The sequence below is a fragment of the Ictalurus furcatus genome, chromosome 15 (assembly GCF_023375685.1).
Source record: "Ictalurus furcatus strain D&B chromosome 15, Billie_1.0, whole genome shotgun sequence".
Classification (NCBI taxonomy): Eukaryota; Metazoa; Chordata; class Actinopteri; order Siluriformes; family Ictaluridae; genus Ictalurus; species Ictalurus furcatus.
In genome coordinates this window covers 258,886-274,201 of record NC_071269.1, presented here as the reverse complement: position 1 = coordinate 274,201, position 15,316 = coordinate 258,886, and the positions used below count along the sequence as shown (strand labels likewise).

General features: G+C 38.8%; 1 long non-coding RNA gene across 1 annotated transcript; it reads right to left on the bottom strand.

Moving 5' to 3' along the window:
• Positions 1–6,178: 6,178 nt before the first annotated feature.
• Positions 6,179–15,206, bottom strand: LOC128619379 (uncharacterized). Its single transcript, XR_008387938.1, has 4 exons — positions 14,733–15,206; positions 14,124–14,172; positions 9,248–9,307; positions 6,179–8,398 (listed from the first exon to the last, which is right to left on the bottom strand). It is a non-coding gene; the product is annotated as an uncharacterized LOC128619379 (long non-coding RNA).
• Between the last annotated feature and the right edge of the window lie 110 nt (positions 15,207–15,316).

Below are 15,316 nucleotides of genomic sequence, written 5' to 3'. Positions count from 1 at the left end.
TAGTGACAAAAAGTTTGCAGATGAGGCAGAGGACTTCTCTCGTCCTGATTTCCCAGGGCTAAATGGAGACACAATAGATAGCAGTGCAGGTCCTCTACCCTGTCTATTTGAACCATTAGCACCTGGCGTGACTATGGAGGAAAACATAACAAAACCGGAGGCAGCGCGGATGGAAGAAGTGTTGGAATGGGAGATAGCTAATAAGCTCGAGCTTTTCATGAATAAAAGGCGAAGGCTCTTCCCTTCAACACGGATACTTGTTGCATAGTTTTGCACGCGTTGGCCCGCAGAGCTTTAATCAGTTTAATTAGCTCAAAAGGCTGTCATGTTTAAAAATGAGACACACACCTCATTTGAAGGGATGGAAAAGTCCTCAGGACATGATATGGCATCATTATGTAGAGGCAAACTGCTTTCATGAGCAAGTCTGAAGTCCACCTTTCTCCAATTCTCTCTCCCGAGAAAACACACACGAACTCTTACACCACTGAAACAAACTCATTTGAACGCCTCGCTCATCTACTACATGAGTAGGAGAGCACCACGTGCTGTCATGAATAATTAAGAGACAGCATCTTCTCATAGGGTAAGAACACACAGTCTCATGAATAATTATGAGACACCGACACGTCCTCGACGTACTGTAGTACATTGCCACGTCACCGCCTGTGACATGTGACACAAGATTTTAAACCCGGAAGATGAAAATAGCGGGGAAAAGTTTCAAATTAACCAGCTTTCTACTACAATTATAATTAATGATGTGTGACACGAACACCTCTGTTAAAATCTCAGAAAATATAGTTTAGTGTTTCATGACACTTTAACAGACCATGCAGTCATTGACATTATTGTTTTCTGATGTTAGAACAAGGCAAAAAAACAAATTATACATCGGCTACTGGAAGTTAAATCGTTCTTTTCCTTTATCTGATATCGTCAGGAAATTGAGAAAATCGCAGCGAACATTAAGTCCCTGGCGGGTGTCTCGGCCATCACTTAATGGGAGCATTTTAAGTATGAATTCAGTAAATTCTCTATTAAATTTGGGGGGGAAAGAGAATGCTAGAAAAAAAATTTATTGAAAAGATGAATGAGATCCTGAAGAACACAATTCTTAGTGCTGATGATGACAAGGAGTCTCTTTATATTTTGCAGAATAGATTGTATGACATTTATCTAGGGGTGTGTTTATCAAGAGCGAAATGGCTCGAGTTTGGGGAGAAAAATTCTGCTTATTTTTTTTTGGCCTATAAAAGAAACATACAAACAATAAGAAAATTTAATCTATTTTACATTAATAATTTAACTTATGACCCTTATTTGATATCCTCTCATGTCTTTGAGTTTTATCAAAGACTTTATTCCTCTTTATTTGATCCTCATACTTCATCCACTTTCTTTAGGATTCAATCTGTGATTCCCAAAATTAATGATTACAACAGAGAGCTCTGTGAGAAACCTTTTACTAAAGATGATCTGTATAATATACATTTACATTTATTCACTTAGCAGACGCTTTTATCCAAAGCGACTTACAAATGAGAAAAATACAAGCAAAATATAGTGAAAAGAATGCCAAATAATAAATCTCCAGGGCCTGATGGCTTACCTTTTGAGTTCTTTAAAGTCGTCTGGGACTCTATAAAAGTCCCTCTCTATGAAGCATTAAGAATGTGCTGTGAGTGGTGAATTGGCAGAATCAATGAAGCAGGGTCTCATACCACTCATACCCAAACCTAACAAAGAATTAAAACACCTAGATAATTCATGCCCAATCACTCTTTTAAATTCAGATTATAAAATTATTAGCATCCATACAGTCAGAGAAACTCAAACATTGTTTAGCTGATATTATTTCTAGCACCGAATCTGTTATTTTAAAAGGTAGGCACATGTCCAACAACATTAGATTAATTTGAGATATTCTAGATTATTCTGAATTAATTAATAAATAGGCTATTATTGATTTTGATAAAGCCTTCAGCACTGTTGAGTATTCTTCTATCCTGAAGCGCTGTCTAAATTTGGTTTTGGTAGTTCATTTATAAACATGCACTCTTTATGATGGTATTAATAGTTCTGTTTCTTTAGCTTCTGGTACGTCTCCCCATTTTGCTGTTGGTTGAGGTATCCATCAGGAATGTCCCATTTCTCCCTTTCTTTTTCTCCTGGCCACATAACTTCTTAGCTTACACATAAAAAAATTTGTCCGTCGAAGGTATAAACATTGGAGATTATAATAATAATAAATAAAGAATAATAATCAGCCAATTAGCTGATGATAGCTTGTTCTTGGAGAATCACAGGTTTCAGTTGCATTAAGTAATTTAGATCTTTTTTTCTAAAGCTTCTGGGCTGGTAGTGAACCCAGGAGGAGTGAAATCATGTATGTGCATAATTCAGACAATACATGTGTTAGTGGAATTAAGGTGAAACGTCGTGTCAAGTATCTTGAGATCGACATGAGATCTGGTACTGAAAGTCTTCACCAAAATTTTCAGACAAAATTAGACAAAATATAAAAGATACTTAACTGCTGGCCGCAGAGAGATGTAACACTTTATTGGAGAGTCTTATTGATTAAAGCTGAGGGCATATCATGTTTAGTATACCCTGCTCCCTCATTATGTGTTGATTAAAAAAAAGATCAAATCTATAAACTCTCTGCTGTTTCGTTTCGAAAAATAAAGCAGAACATGTTAACTCTGGTAAAACCTATAAGGAGGGTGGTCTTAATGCACTGGATTTTCAGACTATCAACCAGACATTTAAGATTAATTGGATAAAGAAATGTATTTCTAATAGTGACTTACCCTGGTATTGAATGTGGTGACCTTAAATTCTTATCTTGTGATTTCAAATAATGCAAATTACTTATCAAAATTTCAAATTTTCATAAACAAGCTCTTGAATCCTGGGAGATTGCATTTAAACATAATTTCTCCCCCCACACTTGTGTTACCTGGAATGATGAAAATGTTCTGTCTGGCAACAAATCACTTTGTTTGAAGGAGTCGCTCTACCTGTTGCTGTGGTCTTAGTCAACATGCGCTTGCACCACCTGCTGGTGCAGATGGACCAGCAGCAGCTGGAGATCATGCATCAGTACTCTACTGCTTTTCCTGCAGTTCCGGGACATGCAATGTGGAATATCCAACCAGATCTGAACCACTGAATTTGTGGAAGCGAAATTAATGGACTGAAATTTGCCTGTCAAATATTATAGGTGGTATTTTTAAACAAACTGAATATTTTTAAAATGAACTTTGGAAGGTGAATAATGATTTTTGAATTTTTAACAATGAAAGTGTGTGTGAAATGTTTCCAAAATACTGAGTGAAATACTCACAGCTTAAATATACAACCATGTCAAATTGCAGCCCCCAAAAAATGCAACCTTGCAATGTAACCTGAAAATACAATGCATTCAAATACAAGAACTGTTAATACAATCCGTTATTTTCTCAATTAGTACAATTCAACATGTTTTTTTTATTTCAAAGACATGTGGTCATTTTGCTTCCTTAAAATACAGAGATGAGCCAAAGTGTGGTGAAAGAAAGGATCTGCTCATGATCCAAAACAAACAAGTTCATCGTTCAAGCACAGTGGAGGTAGTGTCATGGCTTGGGCTTGCATGGCTACTTCTGTAACGGGCACACTAGTCTTTACTGATGATGTAACTCGTGTTGGTATGAATTACGAAGTCTACAGAAACACTGTCCATTTACAGAGAAATGAATCCAGTCTTATTAGGAGGAACTTCATCATGCAACAAGACAATGACCTAAAACACACTGCCAGCACAACAAAGGAATTCATGGGGGGTTGGGTTGAGGAAGTGGAAGGTTTTAGACTGGCCAAGTCGATCACCAGACCTTAACCCAACTGAGTGTGCATTTCATGAGGAGACTGAAGGGAGAAACCCCACAAACCAAAAACAAAAAAACAAAACAAACAAACAAAAAAAAACAACCAAAAAAAACCCAAAGTACAAGCCTGGAAAAGCATTACAAAAGAAGAATGCAACAGTGTGGTGATGTCAGTGTGTTGCCAACTTGATGCAGATATTGCAAGCAAGGGATATGCAATGAAATATTAAGTGTCATTTACTTTAAGAATGTCTGTTTCAATACCTTTGCTCACCAAAAATTGGGTGGTCCAACACTAAAGGAGCTATGTTCCAAGTTGTTTAACACATTTAGATGTAAATATCAGGAAATTAAAACTGAAATTCTAATCTATTGTCTCATATTCATCTTTTGATGTCAAACCCAAATGTCTTCAGTGTACAGCAAAAACAAAAGAATTGGCCTTGCTGTTCCAATACTTCAGTCCAAAGGGGACTGTCATCTATGTATTTTATACAGGTGCATCTAAAAAAATTTAATATCGTGGAAAAGTTAGTTTTTCTCCGTAATTTTATTCAAAAAGTGGAACTTTCATATATTATAGATTCATTACATAAAGTGAAATGTTTCAAGCCTTTTTTTTTGTTTTAATCTGGATGATTACAGCTTACAGCTCATGGAAATAAAAATCCAGTATCTCAAAATATTAGAATAATGAAATTATAATAGAGAAATGTCAACCTTCTGAAATGTATGTTAATTTATGCACTCAGTACTTGGTCAGGGCTCCTTTTGCATGAATTACTGCATGTGGCGTGGCATGGAGGCGAGTTGGCTGGCCAATAAAGCACAGTAATACCATGGTCAGCAAACCAGTTACTAATAGTTTTGGCACTGTGGGCAGGTGCAGAGTCCTGCTGGAAAAGGAAATCAGCATCTCCATAAAGCTCGTCAGCAGATGGAAGCATGAAGGGATCTAAAATCCCCTGGTAGACGCTGCATTGACTCTTGACTTGAGAAAACACACTGGACCAAAACACCAGCAGATGACATGGCAACCCAAATCATCACTGACTCTGGAAACTTCACACTGGACTTGGATTGGAACTTGGATTCTGTGCCTCTCCATTCTTCCTCCAGACTCTGGGACCTTAATTTTGTAAGGCTGGTACCGAGATGTCTGAACCTAGAGAGAACTGCTCTGTGAGGACAAAGGACTACTTCGAGAACAAACACTCGATCTCTCTCACAGAATTAGCGTCTCCATCTGAATTAGCACATCATGCTGAGTGGAGACTAGGAGATCCTCACTGCATTGTTTCCTTCCTCCTCTCTCCTCACACCCTTCTCTCTCTCTCTGTCGAGATCACCTTAAACACACCCAAGGTCTATATGCATGAACATGTTTTGATGTGAATAAGATGTTGACTATACATGTTTGCTATCATACAAAAGGTCTCAGTGCGTCTGGAAAATATGACCTCATTCCCTCAACAGAAGTTCAAATAAAAATATCATGTTGTTAAAGGCATACCCTCCCAGGGTCCCTCACTCTTACCCCCTGTATGTAAATAAGGTACATCCTTCCACAGACATCAAATTATAATCACAAACACCACCATTTGGTGTACCACAGAGCATCTGGGCATTTAGGGGAGAGCTGGCCAAAGATTCAGGGAATCTGTAGACAGATCTCCCACACCATCACTGTGTGTAGTTTCTCTTTATCAGGTATACAAGTTTTGACTTTATGTTGTATTATTATGTTTTGAATTAGATTGTGATGTAATGCTGAATGTAATTCTTTTTTCTTCTTATTAATAGTATTATTGGATTTGGATGTGTTCATAAATAAATGGTTAAATAAATTATTAGACTTGGTTAAATTCTGACTTCTTCTGAAATGATTGTCTCTAGTAGATTACGTTAAGTCCTTGTTACCGCAAATCTGCGAGCAGGTTAGTACGGGCTAAAATCCAGGTTTAGGTGGAGCATTGGGGCACACCAACTGAGATTTTAGAGTCCAGGCTAACGACTTGGCTTTAAGTGTACTCAGTGTGTACAGGCTCGATATGGAATTCCCGTTTAGGACAACAAAGTTGATGGACCAAGCCTAATAGGATGAAGTCTAAACCTCTGATTATTGTAATATTTTCCTATTTAAGTGTAAATAGGAAACTATGGCATGATTATATAAAGCTAATTGTAACTCTGATATTATTGCTCTATCTCTGTACATTTTCTCTGGCTAGAAATAACGTTACTATAATTAAGTGTTACTATCTAAGGGAACTAAACAAGGTACTTTTTAGAAAAGGCCAAGCATGGGGCAGCCATCTAAATAGTATTACTCAATTACCGCTGGCTAATGACCAGGACTGGTGAGTTTGTGACGGTGAGATCCGCGTACACGACCGGTGCGAGACTCTGAGCGACATGGAACCCGGATAAACGAGCACAATTTAAACTATAGAATAAACTAGAATTAATCAAATGTAACAAAATACAAATAACTAGGAAACAAATACAACATTGAGGTTTTTACAATTGGAGTCAGATTTAATTTAACTGAGAGTCAAACAGAAATGGAACGACAAATTTAATAATCTAAATGTATTCACATCGCTTCAAAAAGACAGGAACACGCAGGAATCCTTCTACCACGTCATTGGTGGATACCGTCGTTGGACCAGTGACTGGACCCTTACAATTTCCAAATGAAATGCAAAATTTACTTTCATCTTCTCCGTGATTGTGGTTGTGTACTGAATCAGACTGAGAGATTAAAGGATCAGGAAACCTTTGCAGGTGTTTTGAGTTAATTATCTGATTAGAGTCTTCTCAGGTCTACATTTCTATATTATAAATTCTTCATTCAAATATTTTGATATACTGGATTTTTTATTTCCATGAGCTGTAATCTGTAATCATCAAGATTAAAATAATAAAAGGCTCAAAATATTTCATTTAATGAATCTAGAATACATGAAAGTTCCACTTTTTGATATAAAGTCTGAGACACATTGAAAAGCTGGGATTATATAAAACAGAAGGTTTTAGAATTTTTAAATATTTAAAACAAAGTAAATGTTCAATCTCTTGAATATTTAATATTCAAGATTTTACTCTATTTTAGATTACTATTTAAATTTAAGCAAATTTGTGATACTGACCATGTGAACCGTTTCGTACAATAGGTCAGATTCTCCTCATGCCTACTCTCTTCTACTGAAGGATGTGTTCAGATCACACTTCAATGGATATGATCTGAAATGGATCATAATGTTTTGAACAAACTTGTGGAGTCCATGCCAGCTTGTGTACACACTGTCGTGAAAGCAAAAAGGGGACAAAGCAAATAATAATTAACTCTGAAATTCATGTAAATATTTCAAAGATTCTGCTTTTCACTTAGTTTGTTGTCAGTAAAGTAATTTGTAATGAACATTTGTTGTATTAAATTATAAAAGAATACAAAATAGAAGCAGTTTCACTAGTGTTCTCAGACGCTTGGACCCGACTGTGTGAATCTTTGTGTCTATGAGAAGAAAGAGTAATAAAACCCTCTCACTGATGTTATACCGGCCTAGCAGCCTCTTTAAGGAAAAGGTTAAGTTTGCCGAATGCAGCGTCAATTCAGTATATGCCTTACATTCATACTAATGTGCGATAAAGCAGCAGGCGCTCATTAATTTTCTATATACAGGCATAGCACAGAGCTGTGATTTCAGCCACAGGGGCAAGTAACAATTTGAACTGAAATGTTCTCAGTTCTATGTAAATTAGGTATGGTGCGGTAACGTGACAAATCCAAACGATTGATTCCTCAGACCAGTCCTCAGGCCACGCTTGTTACAGTTAGTTTCTACAAGAGAAAAACTAAAATTCAAAAGTAATTTTCTGATGTGAAAGTAGGGTCAGCTATATAGGAAAAATTCTGTACCTGCACTATGTAGGCCAGCATTCATAAACAAACATCTGCTTTGTGGACAGAAACGTCTGAGAATGGGGTTTTTATGCGCTCATAAGTCAAACATGACTTTAGTCACTCAATTAATTTATGTATTTAACAGATGCGGCAGGTCGACTGCATGTCACCACAAACATAAAGTGTCAGGTATATAAATAAATCTGTTGCACAAGGTTTGATACACTATCTGAACATCTGCTTCTGATACATCGATATGTGTCATGTTAATAAATCCCCAAAACACCAAAGCAAACATTATCATTAACTCACTGTAAACTCCTTAGCACACAGTCTCCTCAGTGGCTGTGCTCCCACAGACAAGCTTCTCAGCAAAAAAACCTAAACGTCAGTACCTATTCAACATGATCTTCACTGCCAACTCATCCATGGCAGTCTGCATTATTTTAAATGAAGTACTCCTTGTTTTCAGTGACTGTATCATGGTAGATTCGGTCTGGGTTCACACCTGGTGCAGCCTCTCCTGTTGTCCTATAGATGCCCTTGTTGTGACAAAGGTAGCGATACAACAGGCACACCAAGCCAGCCAGTGTACACAAGACCAGCAGAATCACCACTAAAACACACACACACACACACACACACACAGAGGCAACAAAAGACCTATTGGTATACAAAAAAACTCAATGCGGACACTTAGTGGTATTACTAAACATGGATTAATAAAATAGAGATAAACTACATGAAGGAACATAACTTTCTGCCAAATTAATTTATCACACAGCATGTCAAGTTTGCTTTTTTTTATTTTTATTCGTACAAACTTTGGTAAACTGAGCATTTTCTGTGTACAGTCCTAGATAAGACAGTCCCTCCGGGATTTTGCAATCACAGAAATGAATGCAAAATCAAGCAAATGGCGGTATTAGGAGGAGCTTGCGATTTTTCAAAATTACAGAAGATTTTCCGTAGATTTGGGCCAAGATGCATCATGTGATGTCATTACAACGCGCAGTCAACGCCCTCTTTGATTCACGTGTCGAACACGAGTACAGCTAAAAGTTCTCACTTAAAAACAAACATCCCTGTGAAAGTCTGTGCAAAACAATTTAGTGCAATTGTGCCAATTCAAGTAGTTTTCTGCAAAAAAGCACAAAAAAACGCCGCAAGTTGCATCGCAATTTTTTTTTTAAAAAGCAGCAGCAAAAATCAAACATTACAGGCTGCAACAATCACAAAAATAAAAACTCAGCGAAATCTTGTATAGACTGGTATGATTAAAAACTGACACGACAAAACAAACCCTGCTGCAGGGGAGCCACTAACAATATTCTAAAAACAACATGCCTAATAAATTTAAAAATGTAAGACAAATTTCCAATGCTCAAGTTTCATTAAATATACAAAATCAACAAAAAAAAAAGAAAGGAAAAAAAAAAGACATTTGTCCAGAGAAGTAACTCACCTCCTAAGACAACAGAGTCTCTATGGTATGGGGCCACAGTTGTTGGTACCATTTCTGTGACTTAAGAGGGAGGGGAAAGATCAATGTTAAAGAACCTGCACTTGTAGATTTGGAATTACAAGGAATTTTAGTACAGGGTATTCAGTAAAATCAGTTTGTCATCATGACATAGTAAACAAATTACTGCCCTTAATTTCTTGAACAACAATCCAGCTAACAATTTTTGGTTCCCAGAATGTTCCAGGAATGTTAATTAATAAAAATACATTTTTAAGGTTTGTTTTTGGTTTGCCAGGAAAGTTTTCTTCATGGAAATGTTAAACACGTTATTTTTAGGTTTGCAGAACGTTCCCCCAAGGTTCTCTGTAACATTCTGTTAACATTCCCCTAACGTTCCCCTAGCCTCAATTTTCATCATTTATTTTAAATATTCATACATTCATGCATTATTTTAAGCATAAATAAAACAAATCGGTATATATACATAAATAATCAGCACACGATCCTTGTTTTTACTGATCCATTGTTTACATAAAATAACAAGCCATGAATCTTGGGACATTCAAAACAGTAATCATCATTTAATACAAAAAAAATTTAAATAAATGAAAATTTTCATAGATAAAAATTTCCAAGCACATTGACATCCATTGTGAAGTGCTCAAATTGGTAAAGTAAAACCAAAATTATTACAGATATGGTAAACTCAAATATGGTAGTAGGCGTTTCCTTTCAGACATGCGCTGTAAGGTAGACCAATCACAACAGACTGGGACATCTGACCTTTCAGAGCAGAGCAGGTTCTCTGAAAGGAAGAGTTTAGAATGAACGGATCCTTGAACTAGTCATTTGTGACCGTGGGGAAAAAAATGGTAAAGCTGCAATGTAAATTTTGAGAAAATTAAAGTGTGTTTTGAACTTGGATGCATATAAACCTATTGTATGAGACCTTTAAAACAAAATTAGGCACGTTTAAAAACCATAATAGGTGTGCTTCAATATCATGAAGTCTAAATTCAAGATGGCGCCGTGCTAGTGGCAGCCGATTACAGCAGCTCCTGTCTCGAGAGGCATCACATCTTATTTTACATATTATCTTTTACTACTTAAGTATCTGGCACATTTTGTTTCTTCAGCTCTTCTTTTTCTTACTTCTAAGTTTTAGTCTGTTTTAGTATATAGTTTATTTATCATGCACACTACACTCCAAATGGAGAATCACGGGCAGAGAGCAGATCGCTTCATGGACACACGCACTCAGCTGCTCTGAAGATCTGCACCGCACTCTGCAATGCGGTTCAACATTCCTCAGGAACTGCTGAGACTGTACAGAGGATGCAGAGCTGGATCCAAAACAAAGGCAAAGAGGAGACGGTACAAGCCCTTCATTCTCTCAATAATCATGGGAAATGTTCAGTCTCTTGGCAATAACATGGACGAGCTCAAGGCACTGATTGGGACACAGCGGGAGTACCGGGAGTGCAGCGTTATTGGTTTCAATGAGACATGACTGCACGAGGATATACCGGACTCTTCTATCCCTAGATTTCAGACAGTGAGGGCGGGCAGAGACGCTGACCTGAGAGGTAAGAGGAAAGGTGGAGGAGTTGCACTGTTTCTAAATAACAGATGGTGTAATTCGGGGCATGTTACTGTGAAGGAGCGTCACCGTTGCCCAAACGTTGAATTGCTAGCTGTTGGTCATGTGATGTCATACACTCTGCTATCGCAGGACTCCAAACGTGGTATCTTTCATTGTCATTTCGGGGGATTTTAATCAAATGTCATGCTCCACTACATAACCAAAGTTTCACCAGTTTGTCAACCATGTTACCAGAGAGAACAGAACACTGGATCTCCTGTATGAGTGTGTGAAGGGTGCATCCACTTCCTCTGCTCTGCCCCCACTGGGAAGGTCTGTACACAACCTGGTTCTACTGACACCCACCTGTTGTCTTAGGGCAGTTTGTGACAAAGATGACCATAAGATGGTCACAAGAGACAGAGGAGGCCCTGAAGTTCTGCTTTGAGACTGGGAAGTGTCATGTGAACTGGCTGGGGAAGACCTTTACATGACGGACTGTGTAATGGACTATCAATTTCTGCACAGACATTATACTTCCTGTCAGGAGGGTGTGTTGTTCTCATAATAACAAACCCTGGATCACGAAGGACCTGAAGGCACTATTGAACAAAAAGAAGCAGGCTTCAGGAAGAAGGACAAGGAACAGATGAGGAGGGTGCAGAAGGAGTTGATGGTGAGACTGAGGGAGAACAAAGAAGCCAAGGAAGCTGGAGAGTAGGCTTCAGCAGAACAATGCAAAGGAGGTGTGGGCTGGCATGAAGTAGATCACCGGCTTCAAGGCAAAACCACAACCTATGGGGGCAATCTAGAAAGCGCCTGCAAGCTGAATTTGTTCTTGAATAGGTTCAGCATGACACCCTCTCACATCATCTCCTCCACTCCCTCACCACTCTTTCCCAACTCCCACCAAGATTCAATTCAATTTTATTTGTATAGCGCTTTTTACAATAGACATTGTCTCAAAGCAGCTTTACAGAAATATCAACACGGTATACAGATATTAAAGGTGTGAATTTATCCCAACTGAGCAAGCCACTGAGTGGCGACGGTGGCAAGGAAAAACTCCCTAAGATGTTTTAAGAGGAAGAAACCTTGAGAGGAACCCGACTCAGAAGGGAACCCATCCTCATCTGGGTAACAACAGATAGTGTGAAAAAGTTCATTATGGATTTATATGAAGTCTGTATGGCCTTAGGAGCAGCCGTAGTCCCAGCAGTCTGGAATTAGAGAAGATTTGAGCTCCATCCAGAGGCAGAAAGGATCTGGATCTCTAGTATCTAGTAAGATCAAGATCAAACATCCTTTCCCACCCCGTCATCCACACGGTTCTTCCCTCATCCTAGAAACATTCACCCCCCTCATCACACAGAGTTCTTCAGAGAACTCACACCTCTACCTTCCCCCATCACCCCCTCTCAACCAACAGCCATCCTCAATGGAATCACTACTCGCTCCCCCCACCTATCTGTCACTACCAGCCAGTTGATGAGACAGTTGGAGAAGTGGAAACCTAGGAAAGCTGCAGGGCCTGACTGAATCAGTCCCATAGTACTGAGGGTCTGCATTAACCAGCTGTTTGGGATACTCTAGCACCTCTTCAACCTGAGCCTTCTACTGGAGAAGGTGCCAGAGCTGTAGAAAACATCCTGCCTGGTTCCTGTTCTAAAGATAACAACTCCCTCCACCCTGAACAACTCCCATCACACATAATGAAGGGCCTGGAGAGACTGGTGCTGTTCCATCTAAAGCTTCTGGTATACTTCTTTTTTTTTACATGCACGCTAGCGTATCCACACAGTCATACGCATAGTCTTTCAAAGTATACTCCATTTGACATGTACGTGTACGCAGATGATCGACGCATGCGCGTTACGACAACTTGCACTACCCCTCCTGGCCTACAAGAGTCAGTACAGAGCAGTAAAGCAGGTCTTCTGGTGTGAAGCACGACAACGAAGAAGAATCACAACAACACAAAGAACAATGTTTGGGCAATCTCTCGCCACGATTAGCACTCATATAGAAATCCTTATACACTTTAAGGCTAGAATTATACAAACGCGGGTACTTTTCGTCTCTTCTGTTTTTCTTCGACTACCTTGACAATCAACGGCCCTTGGTCACTGCTGCCACCTTGTGGAACAACTAAATAGTGCAAAAGAATTAAATGTGCATGCGCGACCTTCGCGTACAAATTAAGCATGGTTAGAAAAATCGGACGACGCACATACTCTGCTGATGACGAAATTTGCGTCACACGTACTGTACGCTGTTCCTAGCGTACACGTAAAAAGTGAAGCATACTTTCTACTTAAGTCCTCAAGTCAACTCTTTTCTGGGCCTCTGGCAGTTTGCTTACCAGCCATTAGTTTAGTTTTAATTAAATTAGTTTTATGTACAGCACTTAATGACTATGGCTGTGTGGCATGACCAAACATCATAGGTGTTATGTGTCAGCCACTATAATTAACTTCCCTGAACTGTGCAACTGTGAAGTAATGTGTGAAACCTAATTATCCAGCTAGCTAGCTACCATTCAACATCGCTTAGCCTCTGTAACTAGCTACTAAATTAACTAGTGTGTTGTTGTAGCTAACTAGCTTCTTAACGTTAGACAAAGAGAAGTTAAGTGACAGCAACACAAATGTCCTTTGAGATATTAGTTAAAGTGGTGAACCATTTAAGCTTCAGTGGACGAGGACGATGAAAATGCAGCAGCCATTACGAGATGTAGTACAAGAAATGATTACACAGGTTTTCAAAAAAAAACCCCGAAGAATTTCAGTATTTCAAAAAAACGACGAGTGTTCAAACACAAATGTGATGATTGACAAGAAGGGGGCACTTCAGGGGCCAATCAGATTTCAGCTGGGGCCAACCAGTGCCCCTCTGGCCCCTCCCCTGGATCTGCCAGTGCTTGAAGGAATTAACCTTTAATGTTCTGTATAGGTTCTCTTTAAGTTCTCACAAAAATCCTCCTTGTAACGTTCTGGGTAGGTTAGTTTTTGGTTACAAAAAAATATAACCTACCGAGAATGTTCCTAGAGCATTATTATTTGGTTCCCAAAAAGTACCAACCGAGAACCTTATTCTAACGTTAGGGGAACGTTCTGAGTTTTCTGGGAATGGCTAAAATGTATTAAGGAAACATACATGGTGTTGCTTCCTTTTAAAGTCTTTCAATATCCAATTTAATACATATTCCTATAAATGTATTATCCCTTCAGGACAATGTTACACGAGTGTGTTAGTGTGTTTATTCTCCTCACACTGATAAAAGTCATCACTTACGGTTAAAAGGTGACGTGGTGGCCATGATGAAAAGCGTCAACACCTAAACCTATACAAAGAGCAACAAGTCATAGGTCAATAACTTCAGTGAAATCGAACATTTTAAATTAAATATAACAATTTCTACTGGTATGCTAAGAGGAACACGCATCTTATACTGCAGAAAATATTCAGGTGTTACTCGCTAAATGGATTTATTTCACCTAACGCTATGAATGAACTAGCTAACAGCTAACAGCTAACTGTGTTTCTCTTACCGTCTTTCAGACAAACCGAAACTCTACACATACATCTGCAGTACTAATCCATACAGACTGTGTGTGTGTGTGTGTGTGTGTGTGTACACCTTACTAAACATCAGTCAGAAGGAATGACTAGTTTGCGAATAGTTTAATCGCAGAAACATTAGTTTACGAATAACAAAGTCTCACTTCTTCGTAATTACAAGAACAAAAACCCCTCACAACTTCGAGTATGAAATCTGGAATAAAATAAAGTAAGACCTCAGATCTGAGTAAACTCTTTCATTCTGTCTCAAACTTTAACAGGAAGTGAACAAAACAGAAATATCAACAATGTCTAACACCTTCACACAATCTTCAGACTTACCTGACAGTGTCCGCGGTCGTCGAGAGGAATCTGTTCAAACTGACCGGTTACTTACTTTATTTCAGAGTTCAGTGACGTTTAAAATACAAACAAACATCTCACTAAACAACATGTAAATAAAGATACAGTGAAAATAGACTAGTGCACGAGCTACTCCTGCTAGTAGAGGTGCTCATTCTCTCTGTATCCGGAACAACGTGACTCCAGCTTCAGTCACAGCTCACACACACAGTTCTCTCTCTCTCTCTCTCTCTCTCTCTCTCTCTCTCTCTCTCTCTCTCACACACACACACAGTTCTCTCTCTCTCTCTCTCTCTCTCACACACACACACACACAGCTCTCTCGCTCTCTCACACACACACACAGTTCTCTCTCTCTCTCTCTCTCTCTCACACACACACACACAGTTCTCTCTCTCTCTCTCTCACACACACACACACACACACAGTTCTCTCTCTCTCTCTCTCTCTCTCTCTCTCTCACACACACACACACACACACACACACACACACACACACAGTTCTCTCGCGCTCTCTCTCTCTCTCTCTCTCTCTCTCTCTCTCACACACACACACACAGTTC